The sequence below is a fragment of the Delphinapterus leucas genome, chromosome 10 (assembly GCF_059928025.1).
Source record: "Delphinapterus leucas isolate spDelLeu-1000000601 "Yukka" chromosome 10, BTC_Dleu_Yukka2, whole genome shotgun sequence".
NCBI classification, from domain to species: domain Eukaryota; kingdom Metazoa; phylum Chordata; class Mammalia; order Artiodactyla; family Monodontidae; genus Delphinapterus; species Delphinapterus leucas.
The window spans coordinates 36,507,416-36,518,668 of NC_143138.1; the positions used below are offsets into that span (position 1 = coordinate 36,507,416).

The 11,253-nt window shown below is 41.3% G+C and overlaps 1 protein-coding gene across 7 annotated transcripts in view; it reads left to right on the plus strand.

Annotated features, from left to right (window-relative positions):
• BTBD9 (BTB domain containing 9) overlaps positions 1-11,253 on the plus strand; it is a 413,720-nt gene that overhangs the window by 108,805 nt on the left and 293,662 nt on the right. The gene's annotated exons all lie outside the window — the stretch shown is intronic.

Genomic DNA, 11,253 nt, shown 5'->3' on the forward strand with positions numbered 1-11,253 from the left:
GGACCTCAGACCATTTCCTTTACCTTTCCTCTACTTGCCCACATCTAGGTTAAGCCTTTCCCAGAATTGCACCTTATGCCTTTCCTGTCATCTATCCAGGTAAATCTTTACTCTTTTTTTCTTCCATGTGAAAATGTTTCAAATGTGAAAAAGTGAATGGTTTCCCTTCACACTTTGAATTGTGCATAATGACTATGTAGTTAATCATCATTATTCAGATGCGATTCAGATACACTAAGTGTATTTACAAAATACTGTGGTAGAAGAACAAGGGAGGAAATGCTTATTTCTGGGGAATTCAGAAAATATTTTACAAAGAAGATAATATGTACCTAGGTCTTCAAGGATGAGTAGGAGTTTCCAGGTGTATTCTGGGCAGAGGGAGGAATATATATGAAAAGTTATGGCATCATACATTTGCAGCAACATGGATGGACGCAGAGATGATCATACTAAGCGAAGTAAGTCAGAAAGAGAAAGACAAATACCATATGCTATCACTTACATGTGGAATCTAAAATATGATACAAATGAATATATGAAACAGAAACAGACTCACAGACAGAGAATAGACTGGTGGTTGCCAAGGGGGTGGGGAGTTGGGGGAGGGAAGTATTGGGAGTTTGCGATTAGCAGATGCAAACTATTATACATAGGATGGATAAACAACAAGGTCCTACTGTATAGCACAGACAGGTATATTCAATATCCTTTGATAAACCATAATGGAAAAGAATATATATGTATAACTGAGAATATATATGTATAACTGCTGTACTTTGCTGTACAGCAGAAATTAGCACAACTTCAACTAGTACATCAACTATACTTCAATAAAATTAAAAAAAAATTTATGGCGTCATAAAGGAATGTGGCATGTTTAGGGAACATCGCTGGACTGTACAGTATGCACGTTTCTTTGGTGGTGCTGGTGCTGGGAGACATAGGATTTGTATGACAAGCTCTGAGATGCAGAAGCCAAGCCATGTGGTTCTTTTAGAATGCTGTGTACTAGCACATTACCAGCTGGTTTAGGCACTTGGTAAATATTTTCTTTTGATGAAACATGAGGCTAAGAGTAGCTGGCTCTTTGATCAGGGGGAGAAAATGTGAGTAATTCCTTTAAGAACCGTACTCATTCATCATTCATCAGGTATTCATTCAACAAATATATACTGAGGCTGCTGCACTCAGAGCAACAAGGGAGATATAAAGACGTTTCTACCCTGTTTGTGCAGTGCCTCTTCTGCAAATTCAGGGTTTTATTAGATTTTTCTTTGAGTAGTGTTAATTCTGTGCCATTTTATTATGTCTTATGCATACTTGCTACTAAAGCACTGTGTAGTTACTTCTTTCTCTGAAAGGTTCAACACTATTTTAACCCACTCCACTGCTTTATTTCAGGAGTTCTCACTCTGCATTTTGAGGAAAGTTCAGGTGCTCAAATGGCTGGCATTTTTCTACATTTTGTGCCTTGATAGCCAGTATTTATAAGGTCAAGAAGGCGGAGCATGCAGGGTTATAGATGTGAAAGCTGATTTATACTGAACCTTTTAGGCCTAACATATCTTAGCTGCCATTCTTTATAAGAGACTATAGTTTAACTGTAGAAAATAACCCTGAAAGCAGAATAGAAACTTTTTTTTTTTTTTTTGGTCAGCACGGGTTGTGGGATTTCAGTTCCCTGACCAGGGTTCAAACCTGGGCCCACGGCAATGAAAGCACCGAGTCTTAACCTCTGGACTGCCAGGGAATTCCCCAAACTTTGTTCTTAAAGATTGCACTCCTGATAATATGTTCTTTTACTAGTGTGTGGAAGGTTCTTGAAGATTATTTAAAATTCATTCATTCCTTCTCCCTTCCACCCACTGCCCTGTTCCCTTCTTTGCTTCATCACATTTTTTTTTTTTTTTTGCGGTACACGGGCCTCTCACCGTTGTGGCCTCTACCGTTGCGGAGCACAGGCTCTGGACGCGCAGGTTCAGCGGCCATGGCTCACGGGCTCAGCCGCTCCACGGCATGTGGGATCTTCCCAGACCCGGGCACGGACCCGTGTCCCCTGCATCGGCAGGCGGACTCTCAACCACTGCGTCACCAGGGAAGCCCGCTTAATCACATTTTTTTTTTTTTTTCGGTATGCGGGCCTCTCACTGTTGTGGTCTCTACCGTTGCGGAGCACAGGCTCCGGACGCGCAGGCTCAACGGCCATGGCTCACGGGCCCAGCCGCTCTGCGGCATGTGGGATCTTCCCGGACCGGGGCACGAACCCGTGTCCCCTGCATCGGCAGGCAGACTCTCAACCACTGCGCCACCAGGGAAGCCCTTAATCACATATTTGAATAACTTCTATGTGTCAGCAGTGTTCTGGGTATTGGGTTACAAGAGTAAACATTGAGCTCCTCGTCCTCAAAGAGAGTTGTTAACAGCAGTTCTTCTCGACCCTGGCTGTACATTAGCTGTAAGGCTTACATGTAAGCCTTTAAAAAGTACAGGTGCTGGGTGGGGTCCCTGCCCTGGAGATTCTGATTCAGTGGTTCTCAGGTGAGTAGGTAGGATTACAGACAGATCAAGAGGCAATTTCAGTTCTCTGAAGTGGGGCTATAGGATAGTTAGTACTGGAGAGCATTACCTAGTCTAGTCTTAGAAGATCAGGGTTGGTGGAGGAGTGAGGAGGGTGTGGGTGCATCGTGGAAGGTGAAAGCCTGTCTTAGATTTTTGGGAATAACATGTATGGACTGCAAGAAGAGAAAGCATGGAAAATTGGTAGTTTATTGTGGTCAGAGCATAGAAGAGGAGGCAAGGAGTATCCAGAAATGAGACTGGAGAGGCAAGCAGGGTCCAGATCATTCAGGGCTTTGTCAGCCAGGTTAAGAAATTTGAATTCTATTCTGAAGACAGTTGGAGCCATTGATGGGTTTTATGTAGCGGAGTCATATAAGATTTACTATGTTTTCATACGATCACTCCTGCTGCTCTATGGAGAACGCTTTGAGGGAGATAAGAATAGAATTTAAAGACTTTTACAGAAGTCTAGGCAAGAAATGCCATGGCTTGAATCAAGGTAGTGGCAGTGGAGATTCAGAGAAGTGGGCAATTTAAGGAAATATTCAGTTGTTAGAATATACTGACCTTGGTTAAAAGTAGATGTGTTGAGGGAGTAGGGAGAGACATCAGTGTGTCACAGACTAGGTTCTTGGCTTGGGGTCACGGGTACCATTACTAAATGGGAATACAGGAGAAGGGGCAGATGGGGCAGGGAAAGGTGATGAGTTTATTTTAAATATATTGAGTTTGAGGTGCCAGTTGGCCACCCAAGTAGAAATATCACCTGGCCATTTAGGCATAAATGGTCTGAAGCATGGGAGTAGGATCTGGGCTAAAGATAAAGATTTGGGAGACATTTGCATTTATATAGAGTAACTGAAACCATATGAGTGCATGAAATGATTCAGTATGTGTAGAGAGGGGCGAATGTCTGGGTTAGAACATTTTAGGAAACATTTTAGGAAAGGAGGAGAAAAGGAGGAGCCTTCGAAGGATATTGAAAAGGAGTGGTAAAGGTAGAAGGAACATCAGGAGGGTGAGTTGTCATGTAAGGCAAGAGAACTTTTTAAGAAGGAGGGAGTGATCAACAGGGTTAAATGTCATAAAGAGGTCAGTAAGAAATTTTCATTTGCTTTAACAACAAGAATGTTCTGTCAGAAGGAAGAGCAGTTTCATGGCATGGAGAGGAGTGGGTTGAAGGGTGTGAGGTAAAATAATCATGAATAATATCAAATCATGTTGAACACCTTAAACTAATACAGTGTTGTATGTCAATTATATCTCAATAAAACTGAAAAAAATAATTGTGAGTTGACACTTGTTTCAAGAAGTTTGAGACAACAGAGACAGGACGGATGGGTAGTAACCTGAGGCAGAGGGGTTGAAGGAGAATTGTTGAGCCAGGAGAAATTTAATTATTCTGTTGGTTCCCTCCTAGAGTGATCATTCATTAAAGGCCCTTTGTGAGCCGAACTCTGTGCTCTATGCTGAGAACAGATCTTAATTCTAGCGGAATAGCTACTTAATAATTGAATAACAAATAAAAATAATGAGAAGCACTACAAAGGAAATAAGCAGAATGCTGTGGCCGAGAATGATAGTGAGACATACTTAAGACAGTGCGGTCAGGAAAGGCCTCTTTGAGGAGGTGTCGTTTTAAAATGAGATCTGCGGGGTTTGAGACAAGATGGTGGAATAGAAGGACTTGAGCTGACCTCCTCTCACGAAAATACCAAAATCACAACTAACTGCTGAACAACTATTGACAAAAAATAAATCGAGATCTGAAGAATGAGAAGGAGGCAGGGAGTAAAGAACCTAGGAAAGAGTATTTCATTCTGAGAGAGCATTAAGTGCATAGGTCCTGGGATGGAAGCAGCTTGGTGTATTCCAGAAACCAGCAGGAACAGAAGGTTTTTATGGCCACAGTGAGGTGAGCTGGGGAGAGTAGCACGAGTTGGGTCACGTATGCATGGTGTTAGTTTGTGTTTTATTCAAGAACTGTGGGAAGCCATTAAAAGGTTTTAAGCAGAATAACACAATCTGATTTAAGTTCTAAAAAAGTCACAATGGCTGTTTTGTGGATAATGGGTTACTAATGGAGGTAGGACAAGGACAGACGAAGGGAATAAGTCAGTGGCTACTTGGATTAGGATGGAGGTAGAGGGAAGAGGATGGCTAGTGAAATATACTGTGAGGGTAGAATCAATATGATTTGGCTGATGAGTGCCGAAAAGGCCAAGGGACACGGAGGAGGGAACACTTCAGTGTCTGGTTAGTGTCTGCATAACTGGTAACACCATTTACTGAGCGGGGAAGAACTCAGGGGGCCCCAGATTTTCAGTGCGGGTTGGGGCTGGGAAGACATGCAGAATCAAAAGCTCCCATTTTATACATGCTAAAATTTGTTTGCATAAGAGAGATATTTTAACTCAGCAATTGAATTGTAGATATGTGGAGGTTAGAGGACAGGTTTGGTCTGTAGATAGATATTTAAAATTAGTTGGTGTATAGATGTGTTTCCAGCCATGAGAATGGACAAAATCACCTGAGAAGAGGATGTAGAGTGAAGCTCTGAGCAATGCCAGTATTTAGAAGTCAGAAAGAGGAGACAGAGCTTGCAAAGAAAATTGAGAAGGCGGCTAATGAAGTAGGAACTCGGGAGAAGGTGGTATCATGGAAGCTGGGAAGGGTGTTTCAAGGAATGAAGGGAGGAGGCAGCTCTGTTGAATGGTTCTAATAGGACCAGAAAAGTGGCTATGGATTTGGCATCACCTAGATTAATGGTTATCCTTGCAAAATCATGTTCAGTGTTATGGTGGGGTCAGAAGATTAGTGAAAGCAAGTGGGGAAGTAGAGCTATACTAATTGTACTAAATCTTTTAGAATTGATCTAATTCATTCTTTTAAGGGCTGTGTGATGGTCCGTGGTATGGTTCTATCATAATTTATTCAACCTATCACTATTGATGAGCATTTGCTTTGTTTTCATTTTTGCCTTTGAAAATAAGGCTACAATGAACACTCTGCACTCCCCCATCCCTGCACCCCGTGAGTGTGTGTGTGTGTGTGTGTGTGTGTGTGTGTATGTATCCATACTTAAACATTGGTATGTTTGTATAGGAGAGATTCTAGGAATGGGTGAAATGGATTGAAGAACATAGGTATTTTATGTAATTTTAGCTGGTATTGCTAATTACTTTCTCAAAATTGTAAAAATTCACATTTTCACCTGCAATTTTTGAGAGATTGATGATGCAGGAAAAAGGGGGTCTAACCGAAGATGCAAAGTCCTTGAATAGGTAAGAGGAGATGGGGGCTAAAGTACACGTGAAAGGGCTGGGCTTTGATAAGTAAAGGAATGCTTTCTCCATTGTAATGGGGAGGAAGGAGAAGATTATTTAGTTGCCCATAATTTTGTAGTTTTGGTGGTAATAACATGAGGACATTCTATAGTCTCAGTGAAATAAGATATGAAATCATCAGTTGAAAGGAGGAACTTGGAAAACTCAAATTATGAAGTCAATCCTAGAAAGTCAAAAAGGATGTACAGTAGGATTGCTGGGCCATGTTGAATTTAAAATGTAGTCAGATTGTATGGTTTTCTGTGGCTGTATACTGTTACTTGGGTTTGTACTTAGATAAAGTGTATACCTGGGGTCACTAGGGCTGGGGTTTGCTAAGCAAGTATGATGGAGAGAGAGAGGGGACAGGGGAAGTAAAAGTACTCTGCAAGGAATGATTATACATAGACTGAAAAAGTAAGCTGAACAAAGAGGGACAGAAAGGGGTTGTGAGATTGTGATTGAGAATCAGTAGATTAGAAGGTTCAATGAGGAGGAAGAATTTTTAGCAGTGGAGATACTAAAACTAATGAATGGCAAGGATGGGGAGGGGTGTTGTAATGTGGGATGTGTGAATTTAAAATTTTGGCATGGGTAATGGTTTCTGTTGACCAGCTCAAGGAGTTGCCCATGGATTTGGGTCACTGAGATATAGTGGAAGAAGGGTCCCTGAAAGAGGTTATCAAGGACCTGGGAGGCCAAGATATTGTTTGCATAGTGTATGTTCTTGTTGACATATGATGACAGGAGTGGGAGTGGAAGGGAAGCGAGCCAGGAGTACAGGTTTTCAGTTGGGTGGAATAAGGGTGAAGATGGTAAATAACGGTGCCAATGGGGGGCGGGGCTTGAGCTTTGCTCGAGCATGGAGATTTGGAGACATGCGCAGAGTAGGAAGAGGCCTGTTGGGAGTATAGTGGAGAACAGGCATAGCTGCCTCCCCTACCTCCTGGCCCTGGGACTTATGGGGCATTGAGAGAAAAATAATTACTTCTTGAGAGGGCTGCTGGGGGAGCATGTTTATATGCTGGTGATAAGGGAGTGAGGGAGAGGTTGGGAAGGGAAAGGTTGGCTAGCAGAGCTTCCTGACCAGGGAGAATAGATTGGCTGTAGGGCCTTAGTGGAGAGATTAGCCTTGGCCTCCTCATAAAGGGAAGGAGGATGGGCAGCAGGCCCAGCCATGGGTTGGGTGGCCAGAGGCTGGTGCATCTCTCTCTTCTCTGCAGAAGGCGGCAAGAACAGCTGCTGAGGAGATGGGAGAGGAATGGAGGAGGTTTGAGATAGCAGCTGTGGAGAGTGGAGGTGACACATAGAAGGATCATCAAAAGATGTTGAGGACTCAACTGAGACAGGAGATTATGAGTTAGGCATAAACTTCTCCCTTCCCGCCCCTCCCGTTACATATGTAGTATCTATTTTCCTCATTCCCACCAGACTGAATTAATTACTTTTTCACCTATATTTCCATAGTATTAAAACACCTACTTTTATATCTCTTATCACATTGTGTTACAATGATTTACCTGGTTTCCCTTTTAGAGTGTGAGTTCCTAGACTATGTCCTAGGTTATGTCTCATTTATCTCCTCTTCATGATCACCTGGAATAATTACTGGAACATAACAGGGGCTCAATTAATGTTCATTGAATTGAATCAAATTATACAAGTATGGTTATTTTCTAAAAGTTCTATTTCTTCATTAATATGACATCATATTTTCTAAACATCTTGCTGGTTTCTGTGGGCACAGTATGCTCATTAAGGGTAAGCCATCCTGTTTCCATCTCATGCAAGAGCAAGACTTGTGCAGAAGATTAAAATATCCCACTCGTCTCTACAGGTTTGGCATGAATTTATTTGCCTTTGGAATTTCTGTCAGCAGAATCTCTGTTTGCCTTGTTATTGACCTTACCATTTGGCCATAAGGGCATTCTTTGAGAAGACAGTGAATGGCCATATTCTTCTGAGTGAATGGTACCATGCTAACATTCTTTCCCTTCAGAGTGAATGGTACTGTGTTACGTTATTTGAAAACTGTGGCTTGACGTGGAGGAGAGAGCTTTTCTTATAAAAAGAACCCCAATAAGCAAAATTAAAATGTCACCTTGCTTTCAAATTGTTTGAAATGTTGTACTGACATGAAGACCATACAACCATGGAAAAATATTAATTTGCCCATTAACGTGCTCATATTGTTTTGTGGGTGGGAAAACGAAGGTACATGAAGTATTATTCATATTCCATGTCAGCAGCCACAACTTTGGAAGGAGGCTTCCTTAGCTTCCCTCTAAAATAGAATTATAGAATCTCATGTTAGGAGGTACCACAGAGAGCCAGCTGGTCCCACCACCCAATACATTTGAATCCTCTCTTCAACATCCTCAACAGGTAGGTGTCAGGCATCTGCTTGTATACCTCTAGGGATCAGCAGTTTTCCTGAGAACAGAAGCCAGGTTCTGCATTGACACCACAACGTTGCTATCTCTATAACAATAGCTCTCAAACTTTTGTTTCCAAGAGCCCTTTATACTCTTAAAAACTATTAAGGACCTCAAAGAGCTTTTGCTTATGCAGAGCATACCTATCAATGATTATTTATTTATTTAAAAATTTAATAACAAACCCACTACATCTCAATGTAAATAACATTTATTAATGAAAAATAACTATATTTTCCAAAACAAAATAAATTTAGTGAGAAAAGAGGCCTTGCAAATCTCCTTAATAGCTGATACAATAAATAGAAGACAGTTGGGATTCTCATATCTATTTTCTCATTCAATCTGTTGTAATATCACAGGTCATGTAGTACATACATGGCAGGCAAATAACTTCTTAGAATTAACAAACTTTGACCTCACAGACCTCCTGAAAGGGTCTCAGGGGCCCCTAGGAGTCCCCAGACCATACTTTGAGAACTGCTGCTGTCTTGTACACCAAGAGACGGGATGAATCGATGAAGTAAACTGTTAGAGACTGGAATGAAAAAAAAATATATATATATATATATATGCAAGAGGGGCTAAGAAAAACGTCAACAAATATTGAGTGCCTACCATGTGCCTGAATGTAAAACACTGAAAATTCTAACACTTAGATCAATTGTTCCTTGTATTTTTCAAGATGAAGATGCTCTTTGACTTCAGAAAATATTTCTGGATTGTAAATTAGCTATTGTACTTAAAGAAGCCATTCATTGAGAAAATGACAAAAAGCCGCTGCGAATTTACTTACGGTTTTTAAGAAATCTCTGTTTTCATCATCACACCAGTGTCTGTGGACATTAGAAAACAAATCTGTGTCTGTGTTTTTATATAGTTGATCCACAGGTCCATGGGGATTTGCAGAACCCTTGCAGGTAACTCTGTGCCTGGCCTATGGAGCTGCCCCCCACCACATATGATCCATGGGCTGGGAACCATGGTTCTGTGTGTGATATTCTTCCCCCTCAGAAGTCATTCATCACTTCTTGTCACCAGTCTTAAAGGTGTTGCATGATGGTTGTTTTGAAACCATTAAGACTTTTGGTGCCTTCAATTAAGATGGCTGGGTGTCATTAAAAAAAAAAAACAAAAAACAGCCAAAGACAACTAGAAGTGTGTGCTTCAGGGGCTTCCCGTTCTCTTCACCTGTACTTCTCTCGCCAAGAGCAGCAGATGGGCAGTTGCAGATTGAGCCTGTCTCTCCTCCCCTGCAAGTTGGTGCTGGGAGCTAGTGGAAGAGAATTGTGTTGAGAGAGTTAATACTGAGTTAGAGAAAAGTGGAAGTGTGGTAATAGTGCAAGGGGAGGAGTGAGAAATTAAATGGTATCTTTTTAGAAGTCTGCCTTATTGCAGTCTGCATTGCTCCTTGGGGATTTTTCTACTGAGTACAAGAAAATCAGCAAGCACTTCCTGAAAAACCCAGATGAAATTACTGCCATAAATTTTTATTTTTTTTCATGGTATAAAACCCTTAATTTAGATGGGGAGGGTTTATTACCAGTGTTTTCTTGGCATGGCTAAGTTCAATTAATTTCAGATGACAAGCTCACCCCCGCCTTTTGCCTTTTTTCTTTTTTTTTTCCCCTAGTATGTGAAAAGTACAATTTGTTATTGGTTTACCTTTGGCTCTGGAGACCTCATTAAGGGCCCAAGAAGGGGATTCTATCTTTCTTTGATACCTTTCTGTTTTCTGCAGGATTCAGACCATTTGCATTGTCATATGGAAAGTATGTATGGTATATGTGTGAGGGGAAGGTTGGCAGATAAAACTGGTGGTGTTTACACCTTTTTTTTTTTTAACATCTTTATTGGAGTATAATTGCTTTACAATGGTGTGTTAGTTTCTGCTTTATAACAGAGTGAATCAGTTATACATACACACACATGTTCCCATATCTCTTCCCTCCTGTGTCTCCCTCCCTCCCACCCTCCCTATCCCACCCCTCTAGGCGGTCACAAACCACCTAGCTGATTTCCCTGTGCTACGCGGCTGCTTCCCACTAGCTATCCACTTTACGCTTTGTAATGTATATATGTCCATGCCACTCTCTCACCTCGTCACAGCCTCCCCCTGCCCCTCCCCATATCCTCAAGTCCATGCTCTAGTAGGTCTGTGTCTTTATTCCCGTCTTACCCCTAGGTTCTTCATGACCTTTTTTTTTTTCTTTGATTCCATATGTATGTGTTAGCATACGGTATTTGTTTTTCTCTTTCTGACTTACTTCGCTCTGTATGACAGACTCTAGTTCCATCCACCTCACTGCAAATAACTACACTTCGTTTCTTTTTATGGCTGAGTAATATTCCATTGTATATATGTGCCACATCTTTATCCATTCATCTGTTGATGGACACTTAGGTTGCTTCCATGTCCTGGCTATTGTAAATAGTGCTGCAATGAACATTGCGGTACATGACTCTTTTTGAATTATGGTTTTCTCAGGGTGTATGCCCAGTAGTGGGATTGCTGGGTCGTATGGTAGTTCTATTTGTAGTTTTTTAAGAAACCTCCGTACTGTTCTCCATAGTGGCTGTATCAATTTACATTCCCACCAACAGTGCAAGAGGGTTCCCTTTTCTCCACACCCTCTCCAGCATTTATGGTTTGTAGATTTTTTGATGATGGGCATTCTGACCGGTGTTTACACCTTTTAAATATTGCAAGTTAAGAAATTGTTACCACATTCAACTAAGTATTCAACTAAGTATTCAACTAAGATAGGGACCTCAGCTTAAGATGAGTTCTCTGAAAAGAATGTGGGCACATTTAGACAGGAAAACTTGTTTAGCTGTCCTGACAGTTCATACGTAACATACCTGGTTGTTTGAAAGCAGGAACAAGATGTCAACAGAATATTGTATTTACTCACACTCCTGAGACATAG